Source organism: Taeniopygia guttata, chromosome 17 (genome assembly GCF_048771995.1).
Source record: "Taeniopygia guttata chromosome 17, bTaeGut7.mat, whole genome shotgun sequence".
NCBI lineage: Eukaryota > Metazoa > Chordata > Aves > Passeriformes > Estrildidae > Taeniopygia > Taeniopygia guttata.
Window position 1 is genome coordinate 3,787,502 of NC_133042.1, and position 19,032 is coordinate 3,806,533.

General features: G+C 49.3%; 1 protein-coding gene across 1 annotated transcript in view; it reads right to left on the reverse strand.

Annotated features, from left to right (window-relative positions):
- ASTN2 (astrotactin 2) overlaps positions 1-19,032 on the reverse strand; it is a 336,891-nt gene that overhangs the window by 167,512 nt on the left and 150,347 nt on the right. The window lies entirely within an intron of this gene.

A 19,032-nucleotide genomic window follows, 5' to 3' on the forward strand; every position in this document is an offset into this window, starting at 1 on the left:
CAGATGAGATGACAGGGGATTGCATTCCTGCAGCTGAGCATCTGCTGGTGCCAGGAACTTTGTCCAGAATGGGTGCCCAGCCTGTGCAGGGCTGAGATCTGACTGCTGCTGGTCCTGGAGTGGCCAGGCCAACCCTTCCCCAGACCTGAGAGCAAAGCATGGGATTCAGCTCATCCACAGATACACACAGGACTGGTTGCTTCAGGCTCCTCCAAACTCACAAGGAGAAAATGGCTCATTTGTGGATGATCCCTCTGCCTTAAGGCAGTGAAAAAGAGCTGATCCATGCCTCGAGCTCCACGGACCAGACTTCCAATGGCTGGAGAAGGCAGCCTCAGGGATTAGCTTGGATACAGACCTAGAGGTGCTCCAAGCCACTCCTGAGCACCATCAAATCAGTCCCAGCCTACAGCCCTGGAACTGGGCATCTATTACAAGATGCTAGGGAGATGGAGGAGTAAGGCCTTGAGATCACCCACAGCACTAGACAGGTAAATCACCACTTGGGAGGGACATTAAAGGCCTGCAGTAGAGCTGCATGATGGCAGGGGCTGCAAGGAATGCATCAGGGAGCCAGTCCCACAGGCAATGATGAGAGCTGCAGGCAGGTGTGCATGTGATGGGAACATTCCTCCCCTCAGGCCAGCCAGATCTCAGCCATCAGGTTCATCTCAGTTGCCACAGCGTGTCCTGGTGAAGGATATTAGGTTTGAACCACAATTTGCAGCGGTGCAGGACGTGGCCATCACCATTCCTGCCTGATTAGATCTGTCAGAATCCATCAGCAGGAACTTTGCCTAGGAACCCTCTCTCCAGCTGCACATTTAGCAACAGGAGATTGATGACAGGAGATTAAAAAAAAAGGGTAAAAAAGAAAGACACAAGCAGGAGCACCCTCCTTCTCCTGCACATCATAGCACTCACAACCTTTATTTCAATGTCTGTCTTAATTAATAAGACTAAATGGAAAAGCCTCCATGCTAATCCAAGGTCTGCCTCGAGGGGATAACGAGGATGCCCAAAATGTAATTTGCTTCCTTTAAAAGGCATTAGAAACAGCCACACAGACACATGGCCTTCCATGGCCGTGTCCCACCACGAACCCAGCAAACCACCCGAGAGCAATGGATGGAGATCTGGTGCGTGCCAGGAGCATCCCTCAGAGTGCAGGGCAGCCTGCAGGTGGAGAGGGGAGTGTGAGCATGAGGAAGGCTCTCAGAGCAGGCAGGGAGCAGGGGAGGGCTGATCTCCTGCCCATGTCCATGGCAGGATGAACCCCACTGCTCACCGGGGGGATCCCTCAGCCTGACTTGCTTCACACCGAGCAGCCAGACAGCGATGCCAGCCAGTGCCCTGTGAGGAGAGGTGAGGATTGCCCAGAGCCTCACCCAAAATACAAGCCAAGGCTCCCCTCTGATTACACACACAAGGACCAAAGCATCGTTTTCTCAGCCAATAAGCAGCAGCAGAAGCAAACCTCGGTAAACGCGCCTCTCAAAAAGAGTCAAGCTGGAGGTTTTGGAGCAGAGCTCACTGGAGAGGCAAACTTGTGGATTTCTGAGCAGGAAAACAGTCAGTGGTTCTATTTTTTGCCATTTCATCCAAACAGGCTTCTCCAGACATATTAGTGACAAGTGGGGATCACAGCAAAGACTGAGCTTTCCATGTTTCTCCAAGCGTTTCTCTCGATGGAAGGAGCACTGCAGAGATGGAACACTGCCCTGCCGCTGGCCCGAGGGCAAGGAACTTGCTTTTGGCGTTTGGATTAATTCATATTAGAAGATTCTCATTTGGCTTCAGCAATATTCACCTCCATCTATCCAAAACCAAACTGGGTGTAAAGAAATGCCAGTGACATCAGAACCCCTGAGGGCCTGCCCTGCCACAGGAGAGCATTCCCAAGGAAAAAGCTCCGAGCAGGAGCTGGCATTTTGGGATCATCTGCAGGCCCAGAGGGTGAAATACTGTCTGACTGTGGGCAGGCTGCAGGATGTGCCAGTGCTCCAGCCTCCTCATCTGTAAAACGGGGACAACAGCAGCTACCTGCCTCCCACTGTGCCACACAGTTAATTAATGTTCCTTTGAGTTGTGAAGATTAAAAGCGGCGTAGAACCGCAAAATAGCGGTTTATTATTATTATGAATGAAGCCTCCACTCGTTCCATCAGTGCCCCTTAAAGCAGTGCTGCTGCAGACACTGTGAATTGCTCCCAGCAGTTCTACTGCTGCTGGCATTCGCAGGGGTTTGACTGTAGACTTCCAAGCAAGAGCTTTGAACATCTTGGGGAAGAAGAAAGAGAGAGGGAACAAACAGAAATTTCCAGCACATTTTGTGCTTCGCACTTGGAGATGATGCTCCCACCCTGCCGGGGGCTGGAAGAAAACAAACCACAGACAACAGCATCTCTTCCCCTCCTGCTCTCTCCCGTGCTTCACCTGCACAGGCTGCCACGTCCCGGCGTGGAGAATGTCAGAAGAGGTTCTACTGTGAGGCACAGAAACACCAAACTGGGATCACACTGCTTTAGGAAGAGTTTAAGAGACTGCCTCTGTTTTTAACAGGTGGGTTTGTGTCACTGCAGGCCCCCAGCTAGGGAATAATTAGCACTGACACTGATTGCAGAAAGCTGATCAATTGTTTTATTATCTCATCCTATACTATATTATACTGCACTTATCAAGAAACTCAGTAACCCTCACAGCCAGTCTGATCCAGTTTTGACCTATAATTGGTCAATCCATTCAAACACCATCCAGTGTCCAATTGAGAAATCACTTTTGGTAAACAAATCTCCTTGACACATTCCACATGTGCACAACAGTAGGTGCAGCAAGTGGAGATAAGAATTGTTTCTCATCCTTTTCTCTGATCTTCTCCCAGCCTTCCCCAGGACAATGCCTGGGAAAGCTGTGCCTGCTCTCTGTGCCAGGAGCTGCTGCCACAGGAGAGGTTTAGTGCAAGAAGCAAACCAGGGGCAGAGCAATGTGCCCTAATGATGCAGGGGCATGGACAGGCCCCTTGTTCCAGCTGTTTCCAGATGTTGGCACCACCCAAATCACGTCCTGTCCTCCCAGGGGCGCTGCAGGGAGGGGCCAGATGAGCCCTCCTCACTCATCCCCTCACCCTGGGGCTCTTTGGCCCCTACAAACCCTCGTTTACCCTTATCCAATGTCATAAGCATCAAACTTTCAGGAGCAGCTGCCCAGTGCCCATCACAACCCCTAAGCCAATCCCCAGTCCCTGTCCCAGTCTCATTCTCAACCCCTGTCCTGCCACAGGTGGTTTTGAGTTGGCAAAACCAGATTTACACACAGGTGAAGGAAGCTCAGATCCTGGTTCCAGTACTTCAGGCAAGTCTCCTTTTTCCACCTACGTTCCCTGCATTATTTAACAGAGGACCAGCATTATTTCCTCGGCTGCCCCTTGCACATCTTCAACCTGCATCCCCCCGAGGCAGAACCCTCTGCTTTGGTGCCTCTGCAGAGCCTGGCATGCTGCTTTCCTGACCCTGCAGCCAGTCTCTCCGTGCCCTGGCACTGCAGTCCTGACCTGGCAGAGCAGCTTGTGGCTCTCCATGCCCCCAGCAGGGCCATCCACCCTCTCCAGCCCCCTGCAGCACGCCTGGCTGAAGGACTGAGCTGCCTGCAGCACACAGTGCCTGTGCTCCTCCCGCCACGCACCTTTCATGTTTAATTCAACAGCTGGTTTAGTTAATCTATTTTTTAATAATTCATCCCTTCCATCTTAATTTTGGTAGTTGTTGAAAATCCCTAATAAAACATTTAGGGGCTCTTTTACTGGAGCAATGGCATGATTTACTTGATGGAATCCAGTCTTTGATGTCCTATCTTAATTCCCTCCCTCCCACCGTGCCTCAATCCTGTTTATCACGGTGCCGGAGGTAAGAGGCTCTTGTCGAGTTTTGTAGCACTTGAGACACTTGGTCAGCGTTAATAATTCAGCTGCCCCACACAGCTTAGACAAATCTTGTAGCAAAACAGCCTCTTCCTTTTATTAACAGCTCCCTCTGCCACCGTGGACACGGGAATGGGCCAGGATGCAGAGCAGAGGGACCAGGCTGAGCATCCTGACCTGGCAGAAGCACCAGGAAAACTTCACAGGTGCCAACAGCATTGTTGGGAGGATATACACCCTTTTACAACGCTTGTATTTCATCCTCTACAGCCCGAATGGGGAAACATGCTGGGTTTCTGCATCTGTAATTGGGGAAGAACAGATGGTGGAGGCACAGTTGGAAGTAATACGGCCATTAAAATAATCTATATGGCTTGTAATTCCCCCTCATGTGGAGACAGAGGAGAGCTCTGCCCGAGTGCCCAGCCAGGCTGCAGGAAGGGTGGGCACAGGTTTGGGGTTCTTGCTGTTGTTGGGATATTTTGGTGGGCTTTGGTGGGTTTTACTATTTCCCTTCACCTGGGATGCTCCTCGTGCTCCTCTTGAAGTGATCTGAGGAGCCAAGAGCTGAGGCAGAGCTGCTTCCACTGGGTAGCATTTAACTCCCATGAGCAATGTGGAGCACGTTTTCTGCCCATATCACCCACTTAAAGCAACTTCTAGCCTTATACATGTTTTAATGATAGAAAAAGAGCAGGAGAAAGCCCCAAGCACTCCAGAGAGATCAGGGCATTTCCACAGTTAAATTTCCAATTGAGATGATGCAAGAAAGAATTATGGAAAAACCCTCCTGTTGATTCATGAAAATTGAAACCTCCCAGGGGAACACACCGGCTTTGCCATCTTCTCTGTCACCTACAGGTCCTGAGAGTGAGAAAATGTAAAATAAGAGTAGGAAAGTTGCCCAAAAAAGCCCAAATGTACAGCCAGTATATGAAAATTTATGTCCTTGTTCTGCATGATGTAGGTCATGGTTTCAGAGACCTCTGTGCCCTCCAAACACCCCAACCACGACTTTGCCTGGTACCTCTTGATGGATGAAGGTTTTGCTCTAGGATTTGATTACTGCTTTGTGGCCAATTGTTTCTCCACACAGTCATACTATGGAAAAGGTCCTACTTCAACACAACATTGAGAAAATGGATGAGATCTTAAAAAAATCATGCTGGAAGGTGTAATTGCTTCCTGCTCAGACCCAGAGGCATCCACATCCTGATTGATGATGAGAAGGAAAGGGAATTGCAGCAGCATCCCCTGGCCCTGAACCCAAGCACCCCAGGTCCCTTGGACACCCTGCTTCCCTACAAGACCTCCCCAGGCAGCACAGAATTATTTTCTCAGGTAGAAACCTCTCTGTTGGGCTTAAAATCTTCCTTGTACTCACAGAAGCAAATCCAAATCCAGCCTCTCCAAATCCTTACTCTGTGCCCAGAACACCGGGGAGCCAGCAGGACGTTACCTTGGCAGCTGGCTTTGCTTTATGGAACTGTAAATATATTTTTTTAATGGGCTGGAGGCGAGAAAGATGTGTTTCCAGGCTCAACAACATCCAAAATTAACTGCAATTCATTTCAGAAGGGGAGAAAGGATGGAGGAAGGGGAAACGCAAGCCTGAAACCCGCAGAATATAAAAGCCTTGAAAGAAATTGCCAAAAATCCCCTGCATCGCTGCCTTCTGGCTCTGGAAAAGAAATTAAAAACCTGAGCAGCATCAGGCTGAAGCAGACGTCACAGAGGCCACCCCAGGCCATGCTGGTGCTCACATAACACTCTTCCTCATTACTATTTTCCAGCCTTTACCAGCACACAGCTCTGCCCCTCTCCTGGCACACCTGAACCAAGCAGGTGCTGCTGCCTCATGTGAGCAGGGATTCCCACCTCTGCAGCTTCCTTGGGGATTTCGGACTTCAGCATCAGCATTTCTCCTTGTGCCAGAGCATTTCTCCTGACGTGCCTTCGTCAGCCCCGGTGCAGCTCCTGACACCTAATTGGAGTGACCCTTTAGTGCCTAATTTAATTACCCCGGCCCACAAACTGACAGACAGCTGTTAAAAATGGTTATTGCATTATTAATACGCTCCAGTAATTTCCCATTAAAACTATACTGTTAATAATTTTTTTCCCCTGTATTTCTTCCCTCTTAATTAGTCTATTTAAAACTTTGAAGGAATATTCTTTTTATGGTAAATGGGAGCGTCGAGCAAATTACATTTTTGATTGAATACTTCTGTGATAGGCCAGCAAATAAGACCGTTGAGTTGTTAATTATTGTCAGAGTTTCACACGATGCCTGCTAATGAGGCAGTCAATCTTCTCTGCCATTGCCAGAATATTAATGGAAGCCATTGGTATTGATCTTGTCACCAGGAAAGGCAGGAACTCCTCCTACTTGGGGGACTCCAGGGAGGGCAGGGGGGATCTGCACTGGGAGGGGACACTGGGGGGACCAGAGACCTTGGGATGGGGTCAGGCAGGAGGGTTTGAAGCTGGCAGAAGCTCTGGGAGCTCTTGGATGTGCCAGTGACAGCTTTTGCAGCTCATGGACCCAGAGAAGGGGTTGAAATCTCATCCACAGGAGCACCCAGGCGGGACAAGTGACAGAGGGGTGACACTTCCTGCCAGACACGCTGGTCCCTGGCCCCTCCCTCCGTGTCTCCCTCTTGATTTTGAAGAATATCAGATTCACCCCTTATCTTTATGCAGTAAGACAACTTTTATCTTTTTTTTTTTAAGGAAAGGGAAATACCTGATCTGTCTGGACTTCAGTAGATAACTTGATGGAGTGATGCATGGAAGTTATGAGTAAAGTAACATGGATAAGGATCGACATGAAACCACGAGCTGGCCCAGAGACTACAAAAACAGCCTTTGAGTTGTGCTGGGAGATATGACAGGGGCTTTTGTACCATTCCTCAAGCCCTTTGGGCCCTGATCCTGTTTGATTTTCACACTAATGATCTCACTGGAGAATGGAGGAGTTTGGCAGCAAAGTCTGTCCGTGTCGAAGTCACAGGAATCCTTTTCCCACGAGGCTCCCCCTGCCCAGCTCACAGAGCAGAAGCAGGGGGGGCAGTGCCCGGTGCCATCCTCAGTGCCAAGGCCATCCCCCTGCTAACAGCATCCTGGCCAAGCCAGAGCAAATCCCACCAAAAAAGATTTTGTGTCAGGATAATTGAGACTGAATGAGGCAACCCACCCCAGAGCTCTGCGTGTCTGTGACCGATATTCTGCTCTCCCATTAATTCCATCCCCCTGGGTGGGCAGGGATCTACAATTCCCTGAGTTCCTTGGCACATATGTGTGGCAGCAGCTCTCTGTCACAGAGAGCAGGCACAGCTTTCCCAGGAATTTTCCTGGGGAAGGCTGGGAGAAGATCAGAGAAAAGGATGAGAAACAATTCTTATCTCCACTTACTGCACCTGCTGTTGTGCACATGTGGAATGTGCCATGGAGATTTGTTTACCAAAGGTGATTTCTTAACTGGACACTGGATTGTGTTTGGATGGATTGACCAATTATAGGTCAAAACTGGATCAGACTGGCTGTGAGGGTTACTGAGTTTCTTGATAAGTGCAGTATAATATAGTATAGGATGAGATAATAAAGCAATTGATCAGCTTTCTGCAATCATGGAGTCAATGATAATTATTCCCCAGCTGGGGGCCTGCAGTGACACATGTGCCACTGAAAGATGCTGCAGGTGTCCTGCTCCTGCATCCAAAGCAAGGATGAGCAGCACAGCCCCTGTTCTCCTTGGAGGCTGGCCATGTGCAGAACCCACCCTCAGGCGTGGCCTCCTCTGCCTTTGGTGGCCACACCACCAAAGCCACCCTGAGCTCATCCCCCTGAGAGCTGTGGGGATGACTTTGCCAGGACTGTGCAGCCTCAAGTCCAAGCAGAGCCCTGGATTTCCTAAATAGGTCACCCAGCACTTGCTGTGGGGTTTTATTTCTGTGGCTTTGCTCTGAGGAAGTGCCTGTGTGAGTGCTTGACCCAGAGCCCTGCAGGACTGATGCTGAATGCAGACACTGTGCTGGCCCTGCAAGCCAGCTCAGCTCGCTCTGAACTGCTCCAGCCTTCCCAGCCCAAACCTCTCCCAGCCCTGCTCCCACTGGGAAAGCCAGGACAGACTGGATGGACCTTGCAGAACTCACAGTCCATTTAGGAGGTGACCTGCTGACACAGGTCATGCTGCCACAGCTGCTGCCGAGAGCCAGAGCTCAGGGACATCACTCCAGCTGGGCTTTGCACAGCCAAACCCACACCTCCCCAAAAACGAGATCCTCTGGGGCACTCTGGGAATGCTCTGCCTGACCTGGTGATTCAGGGTAAGATGTGTGTGTAGGAGAGGTGGTTGGAAGGTCTGTGGGAAGGCTCCCAACTCCCTGCGTGCCCTGTCACCCACAGCTGCACAGCTGGAGTGACACCAAGAGACAGGGACAGGTGGAGGACAATGTCCAGCCTCCACAGGAGCACCCTCCCATCCCTCCCACTCCGAGGCAGGATTTTCTGTGGTTTCTTTTCCACCCTGGAAAGCAGCATTTGCATGGCTGCTCCCCAACTGCAGGTGGTGTCCCCCCCACCCAGCCACCCCTGCTGCTTCCAAGTCCATCTCCTGCCCACTTGTACTTTTTTAAGCAAGCCAGGTGCTATTTTTACTGCAGTGAAGTTTTCCATACTAAAAGCTCCTTTTCTTTTGCCTTTATATAAAGCAAGCTTCAATAATTCCTTGGGGTCCATTTCCAACCTGGTATTTTATGATTCTGTGAAAAGAGGAGGTTTCCATTTATAATGAATTGCCTGTGATGCAGCATATCCCAATTTTACCAGGAAGAAGGGATCCTGTAAGCTCCAGTGAGATGCCATGAAAAGCCCTTCAGGTCAGTAGCATTGCCAATGCTATTCGTCTATCTGCATCACTTATCAGCTGTGTTTAGGCAAAAATTATGGCTTTTACCTCCCCAAAAAAAGTCAAAAAAAGTCTCCCATGTCTTGTACTGAGGCAAATCAACACAAACCCAGGAGTGCTCCTTCCCCTTGAACCCAGCTCCCAGGCAGGAGAGTGGGAGGGGTTGGTTTGGATTTGCCTGTGGTCACATCAGGTGGGAATGGTCTGCTCCTCCCTGAAGTCCTTGAGAAGTTCCTGCAGGGAAGGGAAGCAGCCAGGACTCCCAACACACCCAATCCTTGGCTCAAGTAAGCAGAGGTCCATTCCTGCCCTCAAAACTCTCCCTTCCCTCAGGGATATGCAGGAACCAGCAGGAATGGGGAGTGTGAGCCACTGTGGGCAGGGGGCTTGGATGAATGGTCTTTAAGGTTCCTTCCATCCCAAACCATTCTGTGCTTCTCTTATTCCATCAGTTGATGAGCCATTTATCTATTCAATCACAACATTATCATAACTCTTTAAAAACTCCTCATCTATGGCCCCAGAGAACCCAGAGTCCAAACCCAGAGCACCCACAGTCAGAACTAACAACTCCAGCTCTGGCCTGTCTGTGTTGGATACACACTAATTAAAAAAAATAATTAAAAAAGAAAGGAAATGTGGACTGAAGAGAATGAAGAGACTTCTCTCTGCAAAAGCTCAGTGCATATTTACACAGCATCCTGCCTTAATGCTCAGCTGCTTCATTTGTGTCACTTTAAGCCCTCGGCAGAAGCAGGGAAGTATTAGCTGGGGTTAATTGTGCGCTGCTGGGCTCTGCACAGCTCCCCATGAGCTGGGAGAGAGCCCTGTGGCAGGGCTGGGATGGGTGGGGGAGGCAGTGACAGGGGGCAGCCCCCAGCCAGAGGGAGGGAGAGCAGCAGAGGGGACACTGGCCAGCCTGGGACAGACAGAGGACAGCCCTGCCTCACACAGAAAGGGAAACCTCAGTTTGCACACAGCCACCCAGCCCTGTGGCACCTGGCATGAGCCCTGCTGTGCACTGCCCAGATCTCCTGTTTGCAGGAGGCAGCAGTAGGTTCTCCCCCAAAACTCATCCAGCACCCCTGAAGGTGTCCCAGTGCAACTGGGAGCTCCTCATCCTCTCCAAGCTCCCCTCCAGCCTGCTCCACAGGATCACCACAGGACACGTGAAAGCACGACGTGAGCTGCTGCTATTGCAAGGTGAAAAAGAGAATGTTTCTTTTCTGACTCCAGCATTTACACTTTCTCAAAGGTGACAGAGGATTGGAGGGTGACTGTGCCACCTCTCCAGTGACATTGGACAAACTACCAGTACATCAAATTTCTCCACCCCTATGGAGGAATACAAAACGATAGGCTGTTTACAGAAAGTTGTGTGAGACAGTTCTCTACAAGAATGTAAACTCAGAAGGCTTTAGAAAATCTTAAGAATCAGGGCAACACCACGGGAGCCACTTGTGTTCCCTCTGCTGGAGCTGCAGCAGGCACTGGGTAGGTTACACACAGACTGTGAGCCATCCCCATCCCTCTTCCCCAGCACTGCCAGCCCAGCCTGCACTCAGATCCCCACTGCTGGAGTCCAGCCCTCAGCGTGGCACAGCCTGCAGCAGTGGCTCCCCAGCTGCACCCATCTAACTTTTGATAAAAGGCACTTGGTTGCAGTCAATAGCATCTCATAATATCAAAAACACCGCAGGAAACATCAAGAGCTGAATTGATTATGGCACAGTAATTCTTCAGGCAGTGAAAGCAGGGCAATTCCCAAGGTGGGATTATTTTTTTGCAAGGCTTCACCTAATTTTCTTGATGTTATTTTCCCCCCTGCTCACTCATCAGCCCTCCTTCCAAACCTCTCCAGCTTTGCACTGCTCTTTGATTTAGTCCCTGAAAACAATATTTTGCTTAACACAGTTAAGTTTCCCAGCAAAGTGCCCAGGAAAGCATCACCACCACCCAGATTGCCGGGACTGAAACATGTGCAGCAGGAAAATTCAAGGAAGATTTTGCTTTTGGCTCTGCAGTCAACAACCCACTTTGGGGAGACTAGGAAAATCCCTGACCAGAACTCAAAACATCTAAATCAGAAAAGGAGACCAAATACAAAGACCAAAAGGGGAATGATACAAAATCTGTGCAGAGTGGAGGCAAAGGGCAGTGGATTTTCGGTCTGATCCAGCCTCCACAAAGCATGAAAAGGTTTTGTGAGCCAGCGGGCAAGGCCACACAGGACACATCATTCCTGCCCTGTGCAACACTGGACTTGCCTATAAGCCATGCATTGAATTTCTTGTTGCTTCTAAACTCATTTTGAGCTTATTTTGCTCCTTTGCCTGGAGGTGAGAGGGCCACGGAGGGTCTGCAGAGCATCTCTCCTGCATCTGGAAACTGTGGAATGAGAAGGAGCAGCACTGCATGAGCAAAGTTACTCTGAGCTGCCTGCAAAGTGCTGCACTAAAGCCACAAAAGGCATTTTTTCCTAATAAATCACCCCAAGAGCAAGGGTGATATCCTGAAGTGGAGAAAATCCCTGGAGGGCAGCAGCCAGAGCAGCAGGGCACTGCACTGAGGAGTGGAAACTTCACCCTGGCTCTGCTGCTGAGGAGCAGGAGCTGAAACTAATTCACTGCACTTGTCTTCATGGAGCACAGCTGTCCTGGGTCACTGCTTGTGCCCAGCCCTGGCTGCCCTGGGGTGAAAATCAAACGGAGCTTTGCCCCCTGGCCTGAGCTGCCACCCCTCATCCCTCCACAGTGAGACCACGTTCCTCTGCAGCACCATGTGCATCCCCTCTTTGCTTTTAGCAATCAATAAATCCCCATAAAAATCAACCTAGAGCTCTCTCTTCCATGGTGCAGCATATCCTGGCTTTAGCAGGAAAAAGGCACTTTGAGATTATCCCTGAGCTCCCAGTGAGGTGCCCTTTCCAAGCCTGCAAGGGACAGCATCTTCTTGCAGTGCCCTGAAAGAAGGACAAAGATGCCCTGCTTGTGTCCATCTCCATTCCTGCTGTCTCCACAGAGGTGGTTTTTCCTCCCTGGCTGTGGAGCCTGTCACAGGCTCCTGGCACACTCCCAGGAACATCTTGGCTCCGCTGAATTTTATTAGTTTTGTCCTTTGGCTGAAGTGATCCAGCAATCGTTACAGGAAATAAAAACAGGAAAGGAAAAGTAGATCCCATCCAAATCAGGAAAGATTTTTGCCACATGTGCAGGGGATGCCATGGGAACTTGACCTTTTTTCCCTTCTTTTCTTTCTGCTGCCCCCCTGGAGCAGAGCAGGCTGTGATTTTGGGGTGCTCAGTGCCATGGGGACCCTCGGCAACTGACATTAATCAGAACTGCTTTTTGGGTAATGCCAGTTCTTTCCACTGAGTTGTGTTACAAAATAACTGAAGAAAAGGCATTTCCCAGTGTCACTGCCCTACCTGGGCATCATCCCAGCACCCTGTCTGGGCCAGGGTAGGAGCTGCCTGGACCTTCCTCCTGCAAACCTTCTAGTCCCTTTCTCAGGCAGGAAATGCAAACAAAAGCAATGGTAATAAAACTGAAATAAGGGGTAAAAAATTGTAATTCAGGAAAAATAGTACAAAGAGGATGTATAAACAGAGAGGCCAAGGGGCTGTGCTTTGAACAGGCAGCTACAAAGCACATTCCAGCTGCTGGTTAACACAAAGCAAAGGCAGCGACATAAAAACAAATAACAACATCAAACAGGGAGGGAAAAATCACCTTTCAACACAGGAATCCAAGGTCTGATTTTGCTACCTTGCATCACCCTTTCTGCTAAACACTCACAGAGTGTTAGAGCCTGGCCTCCCCCTCCAAAGCCTCAGTACCACTGCTTGTCTCAGCCCTGGCAGGATCCCGCCCCACACAGATCCCATCTGGATGGGTGGATGGACACACAGCAACAGCAGATCCATATGGAGAACGTGCTGAAGCCGCAGTGCCCAGTGCCAAACCCCTCTCCGTGACAGGAGATCCCAGAGACATCAAAGGGAATCATTCTGGGTGTGAGACAGCGTTTGCAGATTTGGCAAGTGTGGGGTATTTTTAATTGTCTCAATAAACATATAAACAAAATCTGTTCACTCACTGGGGTTTTTTTCGCTCCTGGGCTATGCAGAACCATGGACGAGAGGAGCTGCAATCTCTCAGCTGCCAAACTTGTAGCTGGTGCTGGTGCTCCCTGTGAAGGATCTGCCTACAAGCAAGGTCCAAATTTACATCCCCTGTCCCTAAGAGGGTTGATCATTTTCTGTGCAGTTTTATGGCGCAGCATTAAGACCTCAAAAATGCAGCGTGTTCACACAGCAGAGCACAGAGAGTAAAGCTCAGCATTATTGCAGCAGGAGTTACTAAAAGCTCAGGATGAGGGAAGGCTGAAATGTCCCCTGGATTCTGGGCATGAAAGATGCCAAGGCTGCTGATGGACCAGGAAGAGACAGGTTGAGGGCAGTAAAATTCCTGCACTGTCCCAGCGGTGCTGGGTTGATCCACATTTAAATTCTGACCTACCCTAGATCCTTTCTGGGTGATTTCAGCTCCATTTTTTTGGGGGGGAGGTTCCTCTCCTTCCCCATCACACCGCTCCCCTAATTCTCTTATTTTGCTGCTCACACCTTCGGTGGCTGCCGCAAGATTACATCTCCATTTAGTCACCTCATGGCGAAGTGAGACGTACCTGACTCTTCTAACCTGCTCTCATAAATCACAGCCAGAGGCAGGCAGCAGAAAAAATCCTGGTAAGCAGCCAGGACGAAGCTCAGCTGACAGCTGCAGGGCAGGGGCTGGTGGCTGCCTCTCTGTAAAGCATCTGTCCCTGCTCTCCAGAGGATGAGGCCAAAAGCTGCCTCTGTCCTGGTGTTAACACCTAAAGATGTTCATTCTCCACCACTTCCTGAGAGACAGCAGCATCTTGGGGTGATAAGAAGTGCAGGCCAGAGCACAGGGGTTGTCTGTGGGGATGAGGGTGTCTCTGTGATGTGCACAGTAATGAATTGCCCTCTCTGCAGAAATGAGGAATTTGTGCCTGCTGATGCAATGATCAATTTGCTCCATCATGCAAAGCTGTCCATTCATCGTGGCCATTGACTGCAGCCACTCACACCTTTTCATTGGCCCCAGGAGCAGGAGAGCCATGGCCCCTGCTCAGGAACAGGCTGAAAAAGGGGCTTCTCCTCTGCCCCAACCTCCTGGCCGAGGGTCCCCAGGACACTGAGCACCCCGAAATCACAGCCTGCTCTGCTCCAGGGTGCAGCAGAAAGAAAAAAAGGGGAAAAAAATCAAATTCCCATGGCATCCCCTGCACAAATGGCAAGAGCTGGCAGAGTGCCCTCTGCCTGCATGCCACATCCCATCCCACACAGACCTCCTGACCTTGAGGGATGCTCACTGCAGCTGCACCCATTCATCTGTGCTCCTGCAGATCAGGGAGGAGGTTAGGGCACAGACAGATGAGTTTTGCTGCTGCAAACAGCAGGGATTGCAAAGCTGTTTCCACACTCCAGATACCCTTTGCCTTTCTCATCCTCTTCATTTTTCATCCTCCTCCACTCCCAGGGAGCATCACACCACAGTGATCACCACTTGCAAAATCACAAGTGCCCAAATCACTGCAAAACCCCTTCAAAATATCACTCAAAACTCCTGTAAGGCTGGGGCAGCAGTGAGGCTGCAAGAGCACAGCATGGCTGAGCTGGTGAATGCCACGGGCAGGGAGAAAAAGCTTTGTTCCCATCCTTGACAGAAGACGGGACTCATGAGGGCACAGAGAGGGGGAGAGAGTGTTCTGCCTCTGAGAGAATTGAAAATAAAAATAACAAACAAATAAAGAAAAAAATAGAAATAAAAAAATCCAGTTGATTGTACTTTGGCAAAGAATTCAGAGAGCAAAGGGGCACACTTGGGAGCAAAACGAAGATAAATCGACAGCGAGTTCAAGAGAATTCATTCTGCTGCTGAACACTTGTCTCTCCATCAGGACATCTCAAAGGCTTGTCAAGCGAAGGCAAGGCTTTTATTTGTTTCTATGGTTGCCATAACGATGGAGCTGTATGTCATGTCAGGCAGCAGCTGAGGCTCGTGCCTCTGATTTATAGCTGCTCAACAGAAATTATCAACTTTTCTGCAGAGCGGGTGGCACAGTGAACCGTGACCCCTGGGTGTCTGCCAGTGCCGTGCTCTGCCCCCGGGCTAGCTCTCCTCTTGGTCCCCCACAGCTCTCTGTGCCCCAAGAGATGTTTTTATTATCCCCTGCAGAGATGCTTTTATTATCCCCTACAGGGATGTTTTTATTATCCCTTGCAGGGATGCTTTTATTATCCCTGCAGGGATGCTCAGTGCTGGGGCAGCAGGACCTGGGGGCTGTGGGTCCTTCCCATACACTGCCACAATTAGAGCAATTCCTGACCCACAGGACAAGCTGTACCTTCCAAAGGCACAAGCAGAGATGGCAGGATGTCCAGAGAAGGCTAGCAGAAGGACTGAACACCTAACAGCAATTTGTTCAACAAAATTTTATAGAGTACTGTGTTTAACACCAGGTTATGGGAGAAATGCAGGTTAGATAGAGAGATGGGAAGGGAAACAAAGAGGGGTCTTGAAAACTAACCAGACAAGGTGGGACTGGGATGTACTTCTTGTCCTGGCAGGGGATGTGCTGCCAGGACAGTCTGCCCAGCATGGGGAGAGCCCTGCAGCACTGCTGGCCAAGCTCATCTGAACAAAGACATCACCGTGAGCGTGGCTGTCACAGGCCCGGGCTGTGACTGATGCGATCCTTGTGCGGAGGATCAGACTCTGGGGCTGAGGAAGGGATGCTCAATATGGTCACTGATAAATTATATATGCAAGTTTCATTAACTCTAAGCACTCTCATTCCTAATTTATGACACACAGCCCTAAAACATCCAGCACCAAGTTTTGCACACTGCTGTGTCCTGTCCCTTGAAGCCCCTGGAGCATCCTGAGGGGGATGTTTGCATGAAGCCCCTTGGCTCCTGTTTGCTGGAAGTTTCTCCAATGTCTTGGCTGCAGCAGGGGAAGGTCTGGGCACTTCATTCCCATCCACCAAAGTAGATTTTGTTGCACTGCCCAGCAGTGAAACACACAGAGAACAGCATTGGATGTCGGAATCTGAGGTATTGATGATCCTGAGATTGTAGAAAGTCTCTGTCTTTCAGCCCCGCTGCCAAAGCAGAAGCCATAATTGGTCTGTGCTGGTTTCAAGGCTGTTTATTCTGTTTATCTCTAACATGTTCTGCTGCCCTGCCGCAGCTCTGTCCTGCAGGGCAGCGTGTGGGGCTCTGCCCTCAGTGGGATGGTACAAACATTAAATACCAGAAATTACCTGTGCTGGATTTACAATAACGTGCCAATATCTGTCACCTACGTTGAACAGTGTGTCCCCAGCCTAAACCAACAGAAAAATGCCAACACCACAGTGAAACATGGAGGGCATGAAGAAGGAGAAAAAGGACAAGACACACCCAATTTCCTCCATCTTGTCCCCTTTGAACCCCTAATCTAGAATCCTAAAATTTTACTTTTGCACCTGTGCCACACTTAATTATTACTTATATCAAACACTCAGAGCTTGTAATTCATCCTGTAAGACTGAAAACTCTTTTCCATGGACAGAGATCACAGCCAGTGTCTCTGGGGGCTCTGTCCAGGGGGGTTCCTGACCCCTGCCAGGGTCCCAGACCTGCCAGGGCAGCCAGAGGGAAGCTCTGGATTCCCACATTGGAGGCAGCATTTCCCCAGAGAGCTGCTGAAAGGATGAGCCCCACCTGTCCCTCTGCATCTCAAGCATCTTCATAAAAAACACACGACCACATTTGAACCTTTAACCCTCTGAGTTGTAAAGACTTCATCACTTGTTTTCTCCAAAGCAGGCTTGCTGCCATTTCCCTCCATTAAACCCTTCAAAGCAAGTGACCCCAGAGCCAAAGGTGTCAGACTAATGAAAGGTCTGCAGGAATGCAGCACGCTCGTCATTACAGACACAGAAGGAGCACAGCACTGAGCCAGCACCACAGTGACACAGGACAGCAAACAGGGCACGCCAGGAGCTGAGGCACAGCTGTGCTGCAGCTGGTGGAGCACAGCCCAGGGTCTGCCCCTGGCATGGAGATGGGACTGGATTAAAGCACCAGCACTGCATGTTCGGGAAGGATTTCTTCATTGGAAAACGGCTGTCAAGCATTGGGAGGGGCTGTCCAGGGAGGTGGTGGAATTCCCACCTGTGGGTCTCAGATTCAGTCAAAGAGAGAAACTGAGAGTTTCTAGCCAGGCAAAAAGCCTGGGAAAGAGCTGGAGAAGAATGTAAATAATCTTTATCTCTCTTGTTCTTCACACTGTTTATAGCTAAGTTCTATCACTGTGCTTCAAGCACTTTGCACCAATGGTGTGGATTGTTTTCACTTCAGGACCAATGGAGTTGGGCCTCATGAAGTTCTGTATAAAAGAGCAGGGTATTTTGAATAAACTGGAGTTTTACTCTCATTCAGCCTTCTGGTCAGAGTCTCTTCATTCCCGTCCTGCCTCGACAGCGACACCCATCCCTGGAAATATTCAAAAGGTCTCAGCTTGGCACTCAGTGCACTGGTCTGGGTGACAAGGTGGGGATTGGTCACAGGTTGGATTCAATCCTTGAGGTCTTTTCCAACCCAAATGATTCTGTGATCCACCTGCAGGAGCTCCCAGCATGGAGAGACAGCAGTGCTGCCACAGTCCCAAAGCCAGGAAACTCCTCCAGGCACAGGGAGGTGTTGCCCTGATTTTTAAGTGTTAAGTTTCCTTTTATAGTTCTTTTAAAAGTTTTAAAGTTGTTTTAAAAGTTTTCTATGCCTTCTGATGTTTACATATTTCTACTGGAGTTCTCACACACTGTCATGTAAATAATGATTGTTTTGCATTCTTCTTTGTGGGAGGAGAGAATTGATGGACTGTTGGTTTGACCAGTGTGGTTGGAGAGGTGGCAATTTCATCCTCCAATCCACTGTCACTTTTGGAATTCTATATATTCTATATATAGGTCAGAAATAAAATTGGCTCCTTTTCTCTTCTGAACTTACCAAGCTTCTGTGCACTCATTTCACGTCCAGTACAAACAGGGAGGAATGGCTGTGTTTGAACACCTACCTTGGATCACCTGACCTGCTGGATCACCACCTGAACATCTGAACCACCAAAACTTCTCCCCTGAGAAGATGCTCGTGTCAGTCCACAGATAAAGAGGCTGCAAGATAAGCAGCTCTGAAAGAACCTTTTTTTTCGCATGAAAGTGCCCAAGAACCTCAGAAGAGGGTTCCACCCACCCCGGGGTGCTGAGGATCCCGAGCTTGCAGCTGCTCATTTGAGAAGTGTTTCAGTTCTAATGTAGAAATAATAGATTGCTTTTCACTTCTCACTGTATCTGTGAAACCTTCCATAATTCAACATCAAATATTTATTATTGCGTTTATTAAAGTTTGAATAATTCAGCAACTCCTGTGTGTAAGATACAAGTGCCGTGAACTCACACCTCCCATATTCTACCTGAGCCACTCCAATATTTATACCTGGAATTCTCAGTGCAGGTTCCATTTATGAGGGGAGCAGGCAACAGCTTTGTGCCAAAACCTCCCCTCCTCCTGCCTGGCATTCATCCATCCCAACAGAGACTTTTCCACAAGGAGCAGTGCCCAGAGACAATTACTGCACTGGAGCAGAAAACAAGCTTCTGAGCCTCCACCTTCACTGAGGCACCTTTAATGAAGATGTGACGAGGAAAGAAATAAATAATGTTCTCTCGGCACTTTGGCTTGGAAAATGTTAGCATAAACTCCTTCTTTTCTCAAATGAAAAGCAGAAGTTGTTGCAGACTAGAAAAGCAACGGTCCTAAAAGAGCCAAATTGTGATAGAGATGTACCACCAGTCTCTTATAATTTACAGTTACACCCTTGTCAACCAGACTAAAGAGTATAACCACCACCAAGGTGATCAGCAAAATGTCCAGGCATTCACTGAACTCCAAAAAGGAAAACAAACAAACAAACAAACAAAAAAACCCACAAAAAAAACCAAAAAAACAAACCAAAAAACCACACTCTGTGTAATTATTAGATAAGCAACATGGCCTTTCACCCTTCATGAGCATCCCAGCAGACGTCAGTGGCCAGGTGGATGTGATGTAGGGATGAGTTTCAGAAAGATGACAG